Source organism: Amblyomma mixtum, chromosome 4 (assembly GCF_055824585.1).
Source record: "Amblyomma mixtum isolate Tamu chromosome 4, ASM5582458v1, whole genome shotgun sequence".
In the NCBI taxonomy this organism is placed as follows: Eukaryota; Metazoa; Arthropoda; class Arachnida; order Ixodida; family Ixodidae; genus Amblyomma; species Amblyomma mixtum.
The window spans coordinates 6275117-6294763 of NC_143015.1; positions in this window are offsets into that span (position 1 = coordinate 6275117).

Here is a 19647-nt window from a genome sequence, read left to right on the forward strand (position 1 = left end):
ATGCCACTTGAAGGTGAGAGGCATTTGTTTTCCACCTCATGCTTCTTGTGTAATGCTTTTTTTGCGGTGGTGCTTGGGGAGAATCAGCTTTTTAAGTTTCCTGTCTAAATTTCTTCCCTGCATGCAGAACCCGTGGCAAGTGGCAGCTGCACGGCTTTTCAAAGCAGTAGTGAACCACTGGAGGACAGAGGCATGCCACTTGAAGGTGAGAGGCATTTGTTTACCACCTCATGCTACTTGTGTAATGTTTTTTCCTGTTGTGGTGGTATTGGAGAGCCAGCTTTAAGTTACCACCATGAAAGTTCTGTTCCCTGTGAGCTATCCAGCAGGTGAAATGTTCTTATTGTGATCATTAAAAGGGTGGTCTCGTACAGCACCTTCACAACTGCACGAAAGAGACAGGGACAGATTACAGAATACACAAACAGCGGAGACTTCCAGGTTTTGTTTCGAAAGATTGCAGCAGACTTGTCGTATTCTGCAGTCAGCAGGTAACAGCGAAACAAAAGTAAAAACCCAATGCCTTTATCTGATTAGTATGGTCGCTTTGACTACACCATATCAGGAAGGAACTGGTACAGTAAACATCTTGCGGACATATGATGTCATCAGTCAAAGTGCTCGAAGTTTACGAGCCCACGTGGCACTGAATACTAGAACATATGACATCGAGAAGCCTAGGAAGAGAGCGAAAGCGCAAAGCAACAATGTTCATTGTGACCACTACAGAAAGGCAGGTGTCAGAAATGGGGCAAATGGGGCAAAAAGTAAAATGCGCATACACTCATAAACACTGATTATTATGGTAATGAAGGTGACTACTTCTAAATCTAGATGGAACCAACCTGCGCCAAAAAAACCTGAAAAGCGCACCTGCAAAAGCCATGTCTAAAAGGTGAAAACCGGAACAGCGGAGATTAATCTAGGCGTGAAAGATGGAATCGACAAGGAAGAATGCTTAATGTGAACCCAAGATAGACGCTATGTGAAAACAGTCGTAAAAGGTGCAAACGATATCGATGGAACTATAACCTAAATAAAGACATGTGGCGTCAACAAGAAGCAAGAGCTGGGGGATTGAAAGAAAGAAAACCCAAATGAAAAAAAGGAAAAGTGCTAAACTCGTCAGTATGCATTTCGACCTCCTAGATATTAAATTTATTTCTCTGGCGTGAGTAGATGACCTACGGATAAGCAGATAAACGCACCCATTATTATGTTTCTTCCTATTACCTAGTGGGTGTATAGTATGAAACGTCTGCTGTAGTCTTTCGAAACACAAGAAGTCTGTGCTGTGTATGCGTTTTGTGTTCTTTGTTCTGTTCCTGTATCTTATGCGCAGTTATGAAGATAAACGAATTTCTTCGGGTATCCCACCAGAAAGCTCTTTTCTACAGCACCATTTCCTGTGTGTGTGTCAGTAGAAGTTCTGAAATTCCTCTTTGGGCAGGTGTCCACTTAGAGATCACTACCCCTAACACTCATTCTGTTCATTTCTATCATTGTGTGCCTTGCATTTCATGGCAAACATCCATAAACTATTTGTGTTCCATGTAATGTCTGCAAAGTGTGCTTGAAAGCTGTACTTCATAACTTGTATAAAAGCGGGTACACAAAGTGCAAATAGAGTTTAGTAATAGATAAGCTTGGACACTGACTATCGCTGATATTTTCTTGAATGCAGTCGGCACTAAACCTTCTTGACCTCTTCATCGTTATGTAATGCACACACACAGGCACACACGCACACAGGCACAAAAAATGACTGCATAGCAGACAAACGCAGAAACTGCACCAGTTTGGTCTGCATTTGCAGCTGTAATTTAGCATGTCAAGGATGGAATTATAGTTCATTCATTCAAAAAGTATTCAATCAAAATGATTTACATGATTCTTACCAACCCAGTTAACTGATTGTAGAGGGTACATGCAACTGCATAGTGTATCTCATACAAATGGCATTTTCTGCTCTTGAGATTACATCTATGCACTTTTAAGGCAAACCTTTGTTTCCCAGCCATTCCTGTTATACCGTACGTAACTTTTTCACAAGAGAAACGAAAGCTGTAAGGATTTAAGAACTTTCATCCAGTACTGAATAGTGTGGCTATTTGTTATTTTCTTTCTCTGACTACAGGTTCTGCAAGCATCTCTGCTGCACTTCCTGCAAAATGCAGGCCTCGGCAGGAAAACGTCATCAGGCGCCTTCAAGGACAGGTCTCAAAGTACAGGAAGACCATTGCGAGACTGCGGAAACAAAAGGTTAAAGCCGTGCACACGATTTCCGAACTGCTTGCCTCCATTCGTCCCCATGTGTCAGACGAAGGGTTTGAGCTTCTGCAAGGCCATGTTGGTATGAGAGGAAAAGACAAGGGAAGGCGCTTTACCCAGCGGTTGAAGAAAATTGCATTGCACTTGCATTTTCGTGGCCCAAAAGCATACCGATATTTGTCCTCTTTTCTCACCTTGCCCACAGAACGTTCCATCAGGAGGTGGCTGTCTGACATAAGAATGTCACCTGGTATAATTCCAGGCATATTGACATCTATTTCGTCATCAACTAGATCATGGTGTGAGCGTGACCGTGTGTGTTCGCTGATATTCGATGAAATGATGCTTAAAAAAAACCTGTCCTATGAAGCAAACCAAGACCTTGTACAGGGGTTTACTGACAATGGTGTTGAACGAACATCAACCGTTGCAGACAGAGCCTTGGTAGTCCTGTTGTCTGGCATATCTAAACGATGGGTTCAGCCAGTCGCCTATACACTTGGCCATGCATCAACACCGTCATCAGAATTGTGTTTCTTATTATTGTCTCTCATCAAAAAGCTGATTGAGATTGGCATCATTGTGAAATGCATTATATGTGACCAGGGAGCCTCCAATGTGAGCTTAGCCAGGCAGCTGGGTGTATCGGTTGTGCAGCCTTTTTTCACTGTAGATGATAATCGAATCTTCTTCATTTTCGATGTTCCACACCTTGTGAAAACTACGCGAAACAACCTGCAAATGCACAAGCTGCATACTGGAAGCGAGGTCGTCGACTGGGTACATATCACTAAATTGTACCATTCAACACACGAGCTCCGGCTTAGAATGGCACCAAAGTTGACGGAAAGGCATATTTTTCAAAAACCATTCAGCAATATGAAGGTTAAACGAGCAACCCAAGTCTTAAGCGCATCTGTTTCCATTGCTATTACGGCACTTGTCTATGTCAAGGAGTTGCCAGACGCTGCGCTTAGCACAGCAAACTTTTGCGACCGGATGGATAAGTTGTTCGATGCTCTGAACAGTTCCAGCCCCAGGAGAAATGCTCAAAACATGCGGTATGCAATTCAAGAAGGACATTCTGAGGTGAGAGACTTCCTCGAGGCTGTCATACCTTGGGTTGCTGCGTGGAGGTTTGAAGGCAGGCGCCAGCCACATACGGTTACTGGGTGGCAAGTGACAATAAGGGCAATTCTTTTGCTGTGGGATGAGCTTTCAAATAAGTATGGCTTTACCTTGGTCAAATGTTTAGGGGAATCCCCCAAGGTGGAGTAGATTTGTAATAAGGGAGTAATTACTCATTGGCATCCACCCAAGCGCAGCCATACGGCTACAAAGGAAAGCTATACAGCTTTCTCAGAAACTTCGTAGTTAAAGAAAAATTCGTCCTGGTCCGGGGTTCGAACCCGGAACCACCGCCACACCGGAGCAGTCGCTCTACCAGTTGAGCTAACCGGGACGGCAAGCTTATGGTAGGGCGAGAGCGAATTGATCAGTAACTCGAAGTGGGAAGAGTGTTGGTCAAATGTTTAGGGGAATCCCCCAAGGTGGAGTAGATTTGTAATAAGGGAGTAATTACTCATTGGCATCCACCCAAGCGCAGCCATACGGCTACAAAGGAAAGCTATACAGCTTTCTCAGAAACTTCGTAGTTAAAGAAAAATTCGTCCTGGTCCGGGGTTCGAACCCGGAACCACCGCCACACCGGAGCAGTCGCTCTACCAATTGAGCTAACCGGGACGGCAAGCTTATGGTAGGGCGAGAGCGAATTGATCAGTAACTCGAAGTGGGAAGAGTGTTGGTCAAATGTTTAGGGGAATCCCCCAAGGTGGAGTAGATTTGTAATAAGGGAGTAATTACTCATTGGCATCCACCCAAGCGCAGCCATACGGCTACAAAGGAAAGCTATACAGCTTTCTCAGAAACTTCGTAGTTAAAGAAAAATTCGTCCTGGTCCGCGGTTCGAACCCGGAACCACCGCCACACCGGAGCAGTCGCTCTACCAATTGAGCTAACCGGGACGGCAAGCTTATGGTAGGGCGAGAGCGAATTGATCAGTAACTCGAAGTGGGAAGAGTGTTGGTCAAATGTTTAGGGGAATCCCCCAAGGTGGAGTAGATTTGTAATAAGGGAGTAATTACTCATTGGCATCCACCCAAGCGCAGCCATACGGCTACAAAGGAAAGCTATACAGCTTTCTCAGAAACTTCGTAGTTAAAGAAAAATTCGTCCTGGTCCGGGGTTCGAACCCGGAACCACCGCCACACCGGAGCAGTCGCTCTACCAATTGAGCTAACCGGGACGGCAAGCTTATGGTAGGGCGAGAGCGAATTGATCAGTAACTAGAAGTGGGAAGAGTGTTGGTCAAATGTTTAGGGGAATCCCCCAAGGTGGAGTAGATTTGTAATAAGGGAGTAATTACTCATTGGCATCCACCCAAGCGCAGCCATACGGCTACAAAGGAAAGCTATACAGCTTTCTCAGAAACTTCGTAGTTAAAGAAAAATTCGTCCTGGTCCGGGGTTCGAACCCGGAACCACCGCCACACCGGAGCAGTCGCTCTACCAATTGAGCTAACCGGGACGGCAAGCTTATGGTAGGGCGAGAGCGAATTGATCAGTAACTCGAAGTGGGAAGAGTGTTGGTCAAATGTTTAGGGGAATCCCCCAAGGTGGAGTAGATTTGTAATAAGGGAGTAATTACTCATTGGCATCCACCCAAGCGCAGCCATACGGCTACAAAGGAAAGCTATACAGCTTTCTCAGAAACTTCGTAGTTAAAGAAAAATTCGTCCTGGTCCGGGGTTCGAACCCGGAACCACCGCCACACCGGAGCAGTCGCTCTACCAATTGAGCTAACCGGGACGGCAAGCTTATGGTAGGGCGAGAGCGAATTGATCAGTAACTCGAAGTGGGAAGAGTGTTGGTCAAATGTTTAGGGGAATCCCCCAAGGTGGAGTAGATTTGTAATAAGGGAGTAATTACTCATTGGCATCCACCCAAGCGCAGCCATACGGCTACAAAGGAAAGCTATACAGCTTTCTCAGAAACTTCGTAGTTAAAGAAAAATTCGTCCTGGTCCGGGGTTCGAACCCGGAACCACCGCCACACCGGAGCAGTCGCTCTACCAATTGAGCTAACCGGGACGGCAAGCTTATGGTAGGGCGAGAGCGAATTGATCAGTAACTCGAAGTGGGAAGAGTGTTGGTCAAATGTTTAGGGGAATCCCCCAAGGTTGAGTAGATGGCTTTACCTTCCTCCTTACAAGGCGCCTACAGCAGGATCCATTGGAAAATATGTTCGGCTGCATTAGACAAAGGCAGGGATGTAATTCAAACCCCACTGTCCCCCATTTCATATGTGGCCTAAAGCACATCATGCTTAACAAGATCATGAAACTTTCAGACAAAGGAAATGTTGAGGAAGATCACACCGTGCTTCTTCGTGAACTGTCTTCAATTTCATTGCAAAGGCCATCTCTTGGTGATCATGTTGAGCAGTCTTGTTCGGATAACTTTCCAGCACTTCAGGATATACAGACACTTTCTTCACTGGAGGAATCTCATATTGTTGATGATTCAGTATCGTATTATGTTGCTGGGTATCTCATCAAAATGTTTCTCGATAAGTACTCCAAGGGCTGTAGTTGTTCGGATACTCTCAGAGAAGAGCATGGCACGGTACAGGCACACAAGTACTTTATGCTACTCAAAGCCTATCATGTTCCTGGAAAGTTGTACGGCAATTTGACACCCCCATCTGACAAAGCCTTCGAAATGTTCCAGGAAATGGAGTCCATCTTTCTTTCTATCGTTGAAAGCATCTCCCACAAGCGTAATGTTTGCTTAGCCCTGTATAACAAACTGTCTGAAATAATTTTTCCATTCTGTTCAATGGTGTGCAGAGAACAATTTTTAAAGATGTACAGTCGTATACGCTTGTGCTGGCATACTCGTTTCGTTAATCGCAACCTGGACAAAGTTCGATTTCAGACCTCTGTTTCTGGTTTGCAGCTTGACAAGTTTAAGGCCTAATTCTTTATTTGAGGCATCTCTTGAAAGAGCGCAAGCACTTTGTGTTACTGAAAGCCACTTATGATCTCGGTAAATTGTATGGCGATTCGACTGTCCCACTCGACAGAGCCTTCAAAACGTTCCAGGAGATAGTCCTCCTTTCTGTCCAGTGTTTAAAGCGTCTCACACCAGCGCAATGTTTCCTCGGTTCGATATGGCAAACTGTCTGGCATACATTTCCAGTTCTGTTTGGCGCCTTGCAGGGAACATTTTTCAAAGATGTAAACACATACTGTCACATACTGTTGTGCTGGCATATACCCGTTTTGTTGATTGCAGCTTGGACCAAGTTCGATTTCTGTCCTTTGTTTCTGCTTTGCAGCCTGAGAGGTTTAAGGCATAACTGTTCAAATACGAAAATCTTTTGAAAGAGCACAGTTACACAGGTTTTTTTACATTAGTGAAAGCTTATTTCAATCCTAGTTAATTGCTTGCCACCTTGTCTGTCCTATCTGACAGGATTGAAATGCTCCAGCAGATAGTCCATCTTATTTTTAAATTAAGATGCGGTACGAGGCTCAAGTAGGTTATTTTTCTATCTGAAGACCAGTTATATTTGCCAGGTACAGTACAGAATTGTTGCGTTCGCTATCCATATTGTCCACTGTGCATCATTTCCGGGCACCATTTCTGCCTGAAATGAAAGTGAAGTTCCTTCTTGTAAAATGATACATAAATTGTTACTATGCATGGTTTTTCATGCTATTTTAACCACACCCGCAAAATAATTTAGAATAGCATATTTTTCCTCACTTGACCTCGTTTCACAGTTCACCAGTGACTAATGTCAAAACTCAGTTTAGGGTTATGTAGTCGATTGAAAAAATTGGGATATAACTGGTGCTTTTTCCCTTCCTATGATTTCTGCCAAGGAATGCCCACTTAGCGAGGAGTGCTCACGACTGAGTAGCGATTCTCTTCCTGTGTTTTGCGTTCTTCACGTGACCTACGCTGAACTTTGATGTTGTAGTCCTCGCTCGGCTGTTCAATACAAAACAGGGGAGAGAAGATGATCGGTATTGAATTATTTAGCTGTCTTATGTAAATCTTCTTCCCCACTGTCATTGGTAAAGCTGATAAGGCTGAATTCAAAGCAGTTGCTTTAAATAACCTGCTAATTACATGACATAACCTCATGAGGGTGTTGCCTGCCATGGCTTCGTTTCATTTTTTACTGCAGGAACATTTTGTAATGCGTGCTCTTTGAATTATATCTTTCCCTCGACTGTCGGTTTTCTTCTGCATTTGTTTGGAATAGTTACTTATGCCTACCAGCTTTTTTGCTTGCTTGTTCTGTGAGACATTTTTTGTTACCTGTCCTTAGTGCATTTATGCAACCGTTTTCCCAACATCAACAATTTCATTTGTTTATGTACATATATTCACTACACTGTCTTTTTTGTCCCAACTTTTTCTAATGCACCCGCACTCTTTTCTGCTATGCCCGCTGGCCTTGAAGGTAATTAAATGAAAAAAAAATCTCCTGCTCATCCATGTGTAACATTCTGATAAGCATCATTACAAGCTACAAATCACACATCAAAGAACGGTGTGTCTATTCCTTTAAGCACGTGAAAACTTGTACATTAATGTATCAAGGTGGTGTTCCTCACTTTTCGTAATGGTCATAACTGAACATTTTTGGCAGATATATATGTATATGTATATATATATAGATGTGTGTGTGTGTGTGCCTCTGTTCATGAACTGTAAAATATGGCTTGGTTATGCCATCCTGCGTGAGCAAAAGCTTCACGCCAATAAGTTTTCTCAAGTATGTTTTTCAAGCATGTTTTGCATAATAAAACACACCTCAGTCAAGATCATCTTGTGTGATTGTGTCGTTGCATTTACGTTCTTTTGCATGACTCCAAGCGGTAGGGTAATAGCAATGCAAAGTTCCGTGCACTTGACACCTGGGCAAACCTGCATGAACCAACGCTATGCATGCGAGAACGTAACCGAAAATGAAAGTAGAGCCTCCAAGATTTCTGTTGGGCCTATCATCTCTGAGGCCAGTGCGTTTCCCCGGGTCCGCTAGGTGCGCTGTGCACAAAAGTCGGCCGCTGGGGCCTACGGGAGTGTCCGCTCTTTACTTCTATATTACTCTATGGCTGAACCGCCTACGGTGCAAGGCGACACGGCGCCCTTGCAGCCACGATCTCATCGGCGGCCAGGAGTAACGCAAGAACGCCGGAGGAGCGCAAGAACGCAGATAAGTGAAATTTGCTCATTATGGCAGAACCTGGACATGGTCCTAAGCTCGGCAGAATGCCCGAATTCAACCCGAAAATCGACAACATACGCTCGTATTTTGAACGCTTCGAGATCTTCGTAGACATAAATGATGTCTCTGCAGACAAGAAACTGAAGTTGTTTCTGAACGTACTCGGTGCGCAAGCATACGAAGAGCTAAAGAAGATAATTGTGCCTCATTTGCCTTCTCAGAAGACTTTCGAAGAAATTAAACAGCTTCTGGAAGATCATTTCAGACCAGCTCATTCAATTATCGCAGAGCGTTGTAAATTTAATCGCCGAATGCAGCAAGAAAATGAAAGCGTCAAAGATTTCATCACTGAACTGAAGCATCTTGCAAGAGATTGCAATTTCGACACGTTTTTAAATGATGCCTTAAGGGACAGGCTTGTAGCTGGTTTGCGTGACGAGGAAACACACGGGCTCTTTTTGCACAGCCTGACTTGACGTTCGAGCTGGCGTGCCAAACGGCGCTAGATAAAGAACTAGCGGCACAACAGGCGAAGCAAATGCATGAGTTTGACACAAAACCGTGCAGCGTCAACGTCATTCAGGGCGAACGTCGCCGTGATAAGGAAAAGAAATCGAGGACGGTTGCATGGCCAAAAGATAAACGCGAGGAAGAGCGGCGAAGTGCTTGCAAGCATTGCGGAAAACGTCATGCGGGAGAAAAATGTTGGTATCGCAACCACACCTGCAGAAATTGTAACAAAAAAGGGCATTTGCAAGCCGTCTGCAAAAGCGGGGCCAAAGCAAAAGCTGTCAGATACGTCGACACCACGGACGACGAATCCGAAGACTTGAGTTGTCAGACTGTGTTCTTCTCGGGTAAAAGTTCAAGGGGCTACAGCGTCGACCTGAACATTGAAGGGAAGACTGTTTCGATCATAATTGACACAGGTGCAGCGGTCACGATCGTTCCAGAACAGTTATATAAGCAGTGATTCCCGCATGTTAAATGTGTAGAATCCAATGTGTCGTTCCGCACTTACACCGGAGACAAGCTGGAGGTAATTGGAAAAGCAAACGTCTTAGTCAAGCAGGACGCAAGCGAAATCTCTTTGCCTGTTGTGGTAGTGAAGGGAAACGGAACGCCGATGCCCGCTCTCATGGGACGAGACTGGCTGGAAAAACTGCAGATAAACTGGAAAGCAGTATACAGCCTGTCCACGGATAAGTCATTGGAGCAGAGGGTAGAAGCCTTACGGAAAAAGTATCCCGAGGTTTTCAAGAGCACCCCGGGAGTCGTCAAAAACTTCGAAGCTCGCATCTTTGTAAAGGAAGGGGCTGAACCAGTGTTCTCAAAAGCACGGCCAATACCATTTGCCATCAAAGAGGAAGTAGCAAAGGAGCTGGAAAAGCTGGAGCAAGCCGGAATACTAAAGAGGGTCACGAAAAGTGACTGGGCAACGCCTCTGGTGGTGGTCGCGAAGAAAGGCGGCGCAGGATTAAGGTAATGCGGCGACTACAAAGTCACGGTTAATCCTGTGCTAAAAACTGACCATTACCCTTTGCCATTGCCGGAAGATTTGTATTCCATGCTCGCAGGAGGTAAAATCTTTTGCGTTCTGGATCTACCACAAGCCTATCAGCAAGTGCCGCTTGCTGAGGAAAGCAAAACGCTGTTAACCGTAAACACTCATCTCGGATTATTCCAGTTTCAGCGCCTACCATTCGGCATCTCTAGCGCACCCGCTATCTTTCAGTCGTTAATGGAAGAAGTCTTAAAAGGGATTCCAAAAGTGGGTTGCTATATCGACGACGTCATCGTCGTAGGCGACAATATAGACGACTGTCAAGAAACTGTGGAAAAGGTACTTCAACGACTGGCAAAGCACAATATCACTGTAAAAGAACAGAAATGTGAATTTTTCAAGCAGTCCGTCGTTTATCTTGGACACAAAGTGACAGCTGATGGCATTTTTCCAACATCAACAAAGATAAAAGCCATCACGGAAGCACCTCAGCCAAGCAACGTAACTGAGTTACGAGCCTTCTTGGGTCTGCTGAATTTCTACGCCAAATTCATCAAAGATTTAGCCACAGTAGCTGCACCAATGTACGACCTGCTGAAAAAGGACACGAGTTGGGCGTGGACGGACGAATGTTCAAGATCATTCGTGGAAGCCAAGCAGCGTCTTGTAGACAGTCGAGTTCTGACTTTTTACGACGTGAAAAAGCCAATCGGTTTAAGCTGCGACGCGTCGGCCTACGGTCTTGGGGCAGTAATTTTTCACGTCATGCCTGATGGTTCGGAAAGACCAATTTCATTTGCCTCCAGAGCATTGAGTGTAGCGGAGCGCAACTATGCGCAAGGCGAGAAGGAAGCCCTAGCATTAATTTTTGGTCTGAGCAGGTTTCATAGATACCTGTACGGGCGCAAATTCACGCTGTATACAGACCACCAACCACTGTTGGGGATCTTGGCATCAGATAAACCAATTCCTTCTTTGGCTGCAGCTAGGATTCAGCGTTGGGCTATCACCTTAGCAGCTTATCAGTACACACTGCGCTACAGGAACGGCAAAAACATGGAAGTTGCCGACGCTCTTTCAAGGCTTCCACTTCTGGTCAAGCATAAAGACGACACTGAAGAATGCCTTGCAGTGTTTGAGTCAACGCCTCTCACTGCGAGCCAGGTTGCTGCTGCGACTAAAAGGGATCGCCTTCTTTCCAAAGTCGTGCAGTTCACCTTATCTGGCTGGCCCGCGCACCACGATGATAAATTTCAGCCCTTTTACGTTCGTCGAAACGAACTATCGTATGAGCAAGGCTGCATCACGTGGGGCCAGCGAGTGATCATTCCGGACGAACTTAGGGAAGCAGTATTAACATTGCTACATGAAGAACACCCTGGAATACAAAGAATGAAAATGCTTGCTAGGTCGTTTGTTTGGTGGCCGTTGATTGACAAGAACATTGAAGACACTGTCCGTCAATGTACAGTGTGCCAAACGACCATGCCTGCGAAGGCACCAGTGCCATTGCATCCATGGACTTATCCAACTCGTGTTTGGCAGAGAGTCCATGTCGATTTCGCCATGAAGGATGGCTCGAACTTGTTCCTTCTAGTAGACTCTTACTCAAAGTGGATAGAAGTAAAATGCCTCCGCACTACGACGACGTCGAAAACAATCGACTGTCTCATGGAGATATTTGCAGCGTATGGCTACCCGGAGGAACTAATCAGTGATAATGGACCTCAGTTTACTGCGCAGGAGTTCTCCAATTTCACCTCTTCTCACGGGATTCGCCACACGCGTACGCCACCCTACCACGCTTCGTCGAACGGGGCAGCAGAAAGGCAAGTTCAGACGACAAAGGCCACTCTACTCAAGCAACTGCTTCACGATAACCTAACAGGGCAGAACAGAACTCTGCACCAACGACTTAACGACTTCTTGCTTGCTTACAGGAACACCCCGAACTCCGTAACAGGAAGAACGCCGGCTGAGCTGTTCCTGAAACGACAACCCCGAGTGAAGCTTTCGCTCCTGAAGCCAAGTTTTGTGCAGGACATGCGCAGCCGCCAAGCCAGAGACGCCACTCATCGCAACGAGGGCCGAGGAAGGGACCCGCAGATGGAAGCCGGTGATGCAGTTCTCGTCAAGACTACGAGAGGGGAAACCCTGTCATGGGAGGAAGCGGTCGTAATGCAACGTGTAAGCGACTCTACGTTTGTAGTCAAAGTCGGTGACCAGTTTCGTTTTGTGCATATCGACCACTTGAGACCCAGCTGGATATCGGGTGCAAAGTCATCACTCCATCCCGACGTCGCAAAAGAAGCGCATCCTGAGTCCACTCCAAGTGCCGCTGTTCAGCGAGACTTTCCATCAGCTCCCTCCGTGCCTGCTGGCTCCGTGATTAGTGGTCCCACTGCGGACAAGCTTTAGGATGTTCGCATAGATGACGCCACTTCAAATGAGGAACCGGCATCGCAGCCTGAGGCAAGACACATGGCAGCGCAGCCTTCAAATTCCACCGCATCAACCATGGCTACACCCGAAGAGGCCCATTTGCGAAGAAGTAATCGAACAAGACGTCCTCCTGATCCCTATCAAGCCTCCAGTTATGAACGCGGAAAGAAACGCGTGTAGCTTTGATTAAAGAGGAAGGAATGTTCTGTATCAGCCAGTCAGTCTGATAACATTGTAACGGAAATGACGTGTGCCTGACCGGCATGCAGCGTTGCCTATAAAAGGACGCTGCTGCCTCGAATAAAGAGCTTTTTGCTTTGCTGCCACTGAAGCGTCTGTCTGCTGCTTAGAACAGAACACTTCTTCCGACTCTTTCTCCGTTCTCTGCGCTTAAAAACACCAAAGGTCCTGTCGCAGACGCCAGAATATATGTCACCCACACTTCCCGCATTTTTAGCGTGAAACTTAGAGCCTAGGGGGGTTGCGGTCTCGGACTCAAAGGCGATGCCGTCGACTATGCGTGGCAAGCTCAGCGGAGACCAGCTCAGCGGAGACAAGAGGTTTTTGGTCGTTTGGTGCCCAGCTTTCGCCGGTCGCAAGCCAGAGAATGGCTCGAAGCCAAAGCTTCACAAACAAAACAATGTTTATACAGCAAAGAGACGACACAGAGGATTTCACAATCACTAGCACAAGCACATACAAAGTGATTAACCGAACAATGCAACTCGTGCAAATTTAAGCTCGAGAGAGAATACAATTCAAAGGAAATATTGCACCTAAAGTGCACTAACACAAGAGAGAGACAAACAAACAAAACACAATTTGTTCACCGGGCATTGCGACAGTCCGACGACCACAGGTGCACGACGACGCCTTCCCGCAGACTGGCGAACGTTCCCTCGTTGGTCCGATGCTGTCCGAGCGCTCGTTGGTCCGATGCTATCCGAGTGGTGTTTTCCCGGGAGTCGAACTGGCGCGCTTCGATGAAGCTTAAACGGCGGTTCGGACTAATCTGACAGAGGTCAACGTCCTTATTTTATAGGCGCGGTTCCACGTCTGTTTGCTCTACGCGGTAGATTAGGCGCCTGCGCAGACACCCTCCCTTTCTCTCGCAAGCCGCGCGTCCCCATTGGTCAGAGGTCGGGGCCTGCTTCTCGAAGGTTCCGGCTAGTTCTGGCGTGGCGCTGTCGCCGATGTCCGAATGCGGAGAAGGGGGACATGTCTTAGCGCACGCAAGGCTCCGCCCTTTTCCCCTGGTTAGCAGTAGAAGCTACTAGGACGTTCGAGACAACTCGGCGTGGATGACTCATTCCCTCCGCGCATGCCGTGTCGGTGAGCGGTGGTGGAGGGGAGAGAGAGACAGGCACACAGGCTAGGCGCTCAGCGGTGGTTTCCTTCTCCCCCGTTCGGCTCGCGCCGGCGAGACGCCGTGCGCGCCACGCTGTTTTGTTTTTTTTGTCTTTAAAAAATGCACCGAATTTTATGACACCGCTACGCCTACAGACAACGCAACTCCGCAGAGGCCGCCAGCTGTTTTCGCTGACCATGGCCCAAGACGCCTCCCAGCAAACATCAGCACCGCCTATGCCATCGCTCGCTGCCTCCCCCCCCCCCCCTCTCCGTGTCACCCTGGGACATTTTCTGGCACCGACAACGTAGATGTTGACGACTGGATCCTCATGTACGAACGCGTGAGGATACACAACCACTGCGATGTAACCCTTATGCTGGCAAATGTCCTATCTTTTGTAGAGCGTTTTCTCTGCTGTGGGAAATCTTGGTCTAGCAATCCTGTAGTCTGCAAGATCTCTCTGTAAGAATACAACCTGTCCTTGCCGGAGTAGATGGCGGGCGGGCTGCACGACTCAGCTCGGCGGGACAGTTCTCAAGCTAGGTAATGAGCCGCCTCATTACCAGTAAGTGGGACATGAGCAGGAGCCCGGATTAGGCGCATGCGCTGTGTGGGCTTAGAATTTCGCAGAATTTCGGGTTAGAAGCCGAGCGCCACAACCACTGAGCCACCGCGAGACTTTTATATGGACTGCCTAGCAGGGGAAACCGAACAAAGACCTAGATAAAAGCCACCCTAGATTCCAAAGCAGTAGATCTGCGCCGAGGCACAGTGCCGGGGACAAGTAGTTACGGCTCTTCCAGAGGCTCTGCAGCAAATCACGGGTTACATAAACGAATTCTGGCGCACCGGCACCATTGAGAAAACGTGGAAAACGACGGTTGTACTCTTTATCCCCAAACTCAGCAAAGAAATCAGCATTGAAAGCCTGCGCCCCATATCCCTCGCACCATGCGCAGGCAAACTCAGTCCGCGCGCGTATCTCCAACTATCTATAGAATCGCAAGCTACTGCCGCACATAATATTTCGATCCACAGCACACGTGTGTGCCCAAGGTGTCCTTCCGCAACTGAAATGCGAAGTCATTTATTCAGCACGCAGAAACAATAGCCGAGCACATCTAACCCTATAGATATGAAGGGAAAGTATGACGTCAACCACTGCGCGCTCCTCGCCAACCTGCAAACACCAACTGCATCTTGCGAGTCTAGTAGTAGATCTGCGATTACACGAAGGACAGAAAAGCTAAAGGATTGCACGTAAGTCAGTTTAAGGGTATAAATGCGGAAGCCTTTGCCTTTCCTCTTTTTTCCCTCATATTTACATTCTTTATCTTCGGCTTGTTTCTTTTCGGGTTTATTTATCTTTTATTTTTCTGTTTGTTTTATTTCTACTTTGTGTTTTGCTTTTATTTTTGTCGTTTTGTTTTTAATTTTTCGCTTTTTATTTCATTCCCTATATGCAGCTTATAAACTGTTGTTTGACAGTTCGTGCAAACAACTTCCGTCTACAAACTCCCACCCACGTCACTCATGAGCCAAGAAGCGCTTTGTGTGTGTGTATTCGTTCCTTTCTTTTGTCCCGTCGTCTTCGCGCAGTTTTGTTTCGCTCTAACCAAGAATGGCTTACACCTTAATAGTCGTCATCAACGCCGGCACAAAACCACGCGGGTCAAGATGGGCATGAGAGGCCCGCCGAAAGGGCCAGTCATGTCGGCGCTTCTCTCAACATTGCATATATCAGTCTCCCTCTCTTTCTTGATCATGTATTGTGCATAAGCCACGCCCTTTTCCCGGATGATGTTACCATCTAGCACCAAGGGAAGTTTTTGAATGATTGAAGACCAACTCATTGAAGATTGAATGCACACCACACAGTGCTTGAGGCAGGCGAAAACTCCACAGGCAACCTAAGGCCCTGGTTTACATTTCAAAAGTACACCCGCGTCAAAAGTCTTCAGGCCACAGCGCTCACTTGTAGTGGAATGAATTCTCCTTGAAGAATTCACTCGAGCATCAAGCTTTTCTAGTGCGAGAAGAAGTCTTCTCCAAGCCTTTCAAGGCCATTAAGTCGTCAATCCTGCCGTGATGGCTCAGTATGCGCGTGAAGCGAAAAACCTTTGGCCTGAAGACTTGTGTCCAAGACTGTATGTTACGAACTTTGCACTTGCTTGTTTGCAGATGACTGCAGACGACGAGTCGCAGACGACCACAAGGAACAGAAAGCGCGAAGAGATTTGATGAATGATTCGTTTCAAGAACTGAAACCAGTTTACAGATTGTTCATAGCTGACTTCAGCAAAACAAGAGCAGAGGGTGGGCGCTGCAAAATCAAGGAGCTGCAAAATCAAATGTACGAGCTGTACCACGATGTTATTTACATCAACTGATGCAGTCGCAGAAACAGCATCGTAATCAGAGGAGTCCCACTATGATGTGTCCTTAATAATTGCTACTTCAGTGAAAATAGAGATCACGATACGGAAATCAATTCTATGCACTGCGCTCCGAACAAACACAACAATGTGCCCAGCATACTTGTAAAATTGTTATCAATAGGACACGAGATAAAATTTTGCAGATAGCTCGAAAACCGAAACGCTCAACATCTGCTCTGGGTCTTGGCACTAGTGAACCAGTGCACGTAAATTAGCATGTCTGTTCAGAAGATCCTTCTCGGAAGGGCTGTGCAGAACAAAACAGGAAAGATTGAAAATTGCATGAGTGAGCAATGACAAGATGGTAATGAGTGAAACTAATACGTCTAAATTTCAGCTCATGACTTAAGAGGGGGATCTTGACCAAATGGTGTATGCCAGTGACCCTAGAAGGCAGAAGTTTTCAGTGTTCTACCTTAATTTTTAGTTTTACGACTGCCGAAGTGAATCTTGAATTTCGTGAGAGGAATAAATTTTCCTCGTTTCATTGCAGTGCTCGAAGTTTCTATAAAAATCAGAACTGACCGATAGCACTGTTACCTGATAACGAATTCTTGTTTTATGCTCTACCTTTAACAGAAACGTGGTTGAAAAGCGGGGAACAGGCCCCTGTACCTGAATATACACTACTAACAAACTGTAAGAACTCTCTGTTTAGATGAGCACGAGTAGCTGTCTAATTACGCCCGCATTGCGACAGATGACAGTTAACACATATCAGTAAATTACCAAACATTCAAATGCCTTTTTGTTTAGCTTTTCTAAAGTTATAATAGTAGGCATAGTATACAGGCCCCCCGTAAGCTCCGTCTATTTCTAGAGCAAATGGACGAGATTCTTGAGTCTGTACATGATAAACATGAAGGCGCTGTTTTAAGAAGAACAGAATTTAACATTGACGCTACTATAGTGTCGGCTTCTGAGTAAATACTGCTGCTGCAGTCTTACAGTATTACTAAAGCTGTATCTGTGCAAACTCGAATCACCGCTACATTGGTCACAGTTTTGGGTCAAATTTTGTCCGGCAACGTCCATACGTACTCTGGCATCTGTAACGTGCGTATATCAGACCATTCATCAGTATTTTCATTCCGTCGCATCAAAGCCACTGGTGAAAGATGTGATACGTCTCCACAAAGGCCCAGAATCAAGTACAACTTATTACGTAATGAAGCCCTAATCATAAAATACAGCTCTGTCTGAAGCGATGTTGTTACTGCCGAATTTTTTAGGTATTGTGAGACAGGAGACAGAGCGCAGGATGGAGCGAGCTTTTAATGGCACCCGCAAGTATGGCGACCAACGCTTCGAAGAAGAAGATGATCGATGATGATGGATATGTACAGATGAAGACGAAGATCGCATGTTGTGCTTTGAGCGATGATGATGGATATGTACAGATGAAGACGAAGGTCGCATGTTGTGCTTACACTTTCTCCCCTCGCGTACGAAAGCGACCGGCCCGGGCGCAGATTAGAGCACAGTAGGGCGACGGGCAAAGGGTTTGAGGCGTGAAACATGAACAATCTCGGCACCTCGGCAACGACGATCATTAACAGGATAAACAGGGGCAACGCGATAGTTCACCGGGGACGTTTGTTCGAGTACAGTATACGGACCAATATAACGGCTCAAAAATTTTTCACACAATCCCGGGGTACGCACTGGAGTCCACAGCAGTACCTCATCACCAGGGTGAAAAAATATGGCACGGTGGGAGAGATCATAGGTGTTTTTCCGGGAGGCTTGGGAGGCGTCGGTATTCAGGCGGGCAATGGCACGGCAGTAGGTAAGACGAGAAGTAAACTGTTCGTGAGAGAGTCTGGAAGAGGTTGAGGGGGCGGAGAAGAAAGACGCTTCGAGGGTGAAGGTAGGTTGACGTCCATACACAAGGAAGAATGGGGAGAAGTTGGTGGTTCTTTGCACGGCACTATTGTATGCAAAGGTAACGAAGGGAAGCATGGTGTCCCAGTTGGTGTGGTCGGGCTGGATGTAGGTGGCTAGCATATCGGACAGCGTGCGATGAAAGCGCTCTGTGAGCCCATTGGTCTGAGGGTGATAAGCTGAAGAGGTTTTGTGCACGGTTCTGGAGGCGTGAAGAACTTCGGCAAGGATGCTGGAGAGGAAGGACTTGCCGCGGTCACTAATAAGGACACGAGGAGCTCCATGGCGCAGAAGGATGGCGTTCAGGAAGAAGTGGGCGATCTCTGAAGCAGAGCCGGAAGGAACAGGGGCCGTTTCAGCGTATCTAGTTAAGTGGTCGATGGCAGTGACGATCCAACGGTTGCCCGTTGGTGTTAATGGTAAGGGACCGTAGAGGTCAATCCCAACGACTTCAAAAGGGGAGAAAGGACAGGGGAGAGGCTGTAGAAGGCCCGCAGGGGCAGACGTGCTCCGTTTACGACGTTGGCAAGAGATGCAAGACGCAATATATTTTCCAACAGCGGTTGAGAGGCCAGGCCAAAAGAAACGGCGCTTGATGCGGTCATAAGTTTTCTGAAAGCCTAAGTGGCCAGCCGGGGGATCATCATGAAAGGCCTGCAAAACTTCTCGGCGAAGAGAACGGGGTACGACAGGGACCCATGAGTCACCGAAGGGGCTGTAATTGTGCCAAAGAAGGATGTTGTCGACTAGCTTGAAAGAGTTAAGTTGGCGACGTAGGCGGGCATTCGGTGGCCGCGTAGCACCGCTCAGACGGTTGATAAGAGTCCGACAGTAAGGGTCGGCCCGCTGCGCTGAGGCGAGATCGCCAAGACTGGGAGCTGGCATCAAGTCAATGGGTGCGGCGGTCAAGGTTGAAATAGCCGTCGAAGGGGTAGTTTGGCAGTTTGAGGATGCGGAGGACACGGGTTGCGGATGCGGAGGTTGGGTTTGGGCGAGGGGACAACGAGATAGCGCATCGGCGTCCTGGTGTTTCTTGCCCGATTTATAGGTGACGGTAAAGTCATATTCCTGGAGACGGAGAATCCAGCGGCCGAGGCGGCCGGACAAGTTTTTCTGCGAGGACAACCAGCACAGGGCATGATGGTCAGTGACAACTGTGAACTGGCGGCCGTACAAATAAGGGCGAAATTTCTGAATGGCCCAGATAACAGCGAGGCACTCTTGCTCAGTTATCGTGTAGTTCTGCTCCGCTGCAGTCAGTGTACGACTGGCGTAGGCGATGACTTGCTCGCACGAAGAGTGCTGCCGCTGCAGAAGAACTGCACCAATGCCGTGTCCACTGGCGTCCGTGTGTAAAATCGTTGGAGCATTGTCGTCGAAATGTGCTAGTATCGGATCAGATGTGAGAGCCTTCTTTAAGGTAGTAAAAGCGACCTCACAGGCCTCAGACCAAAC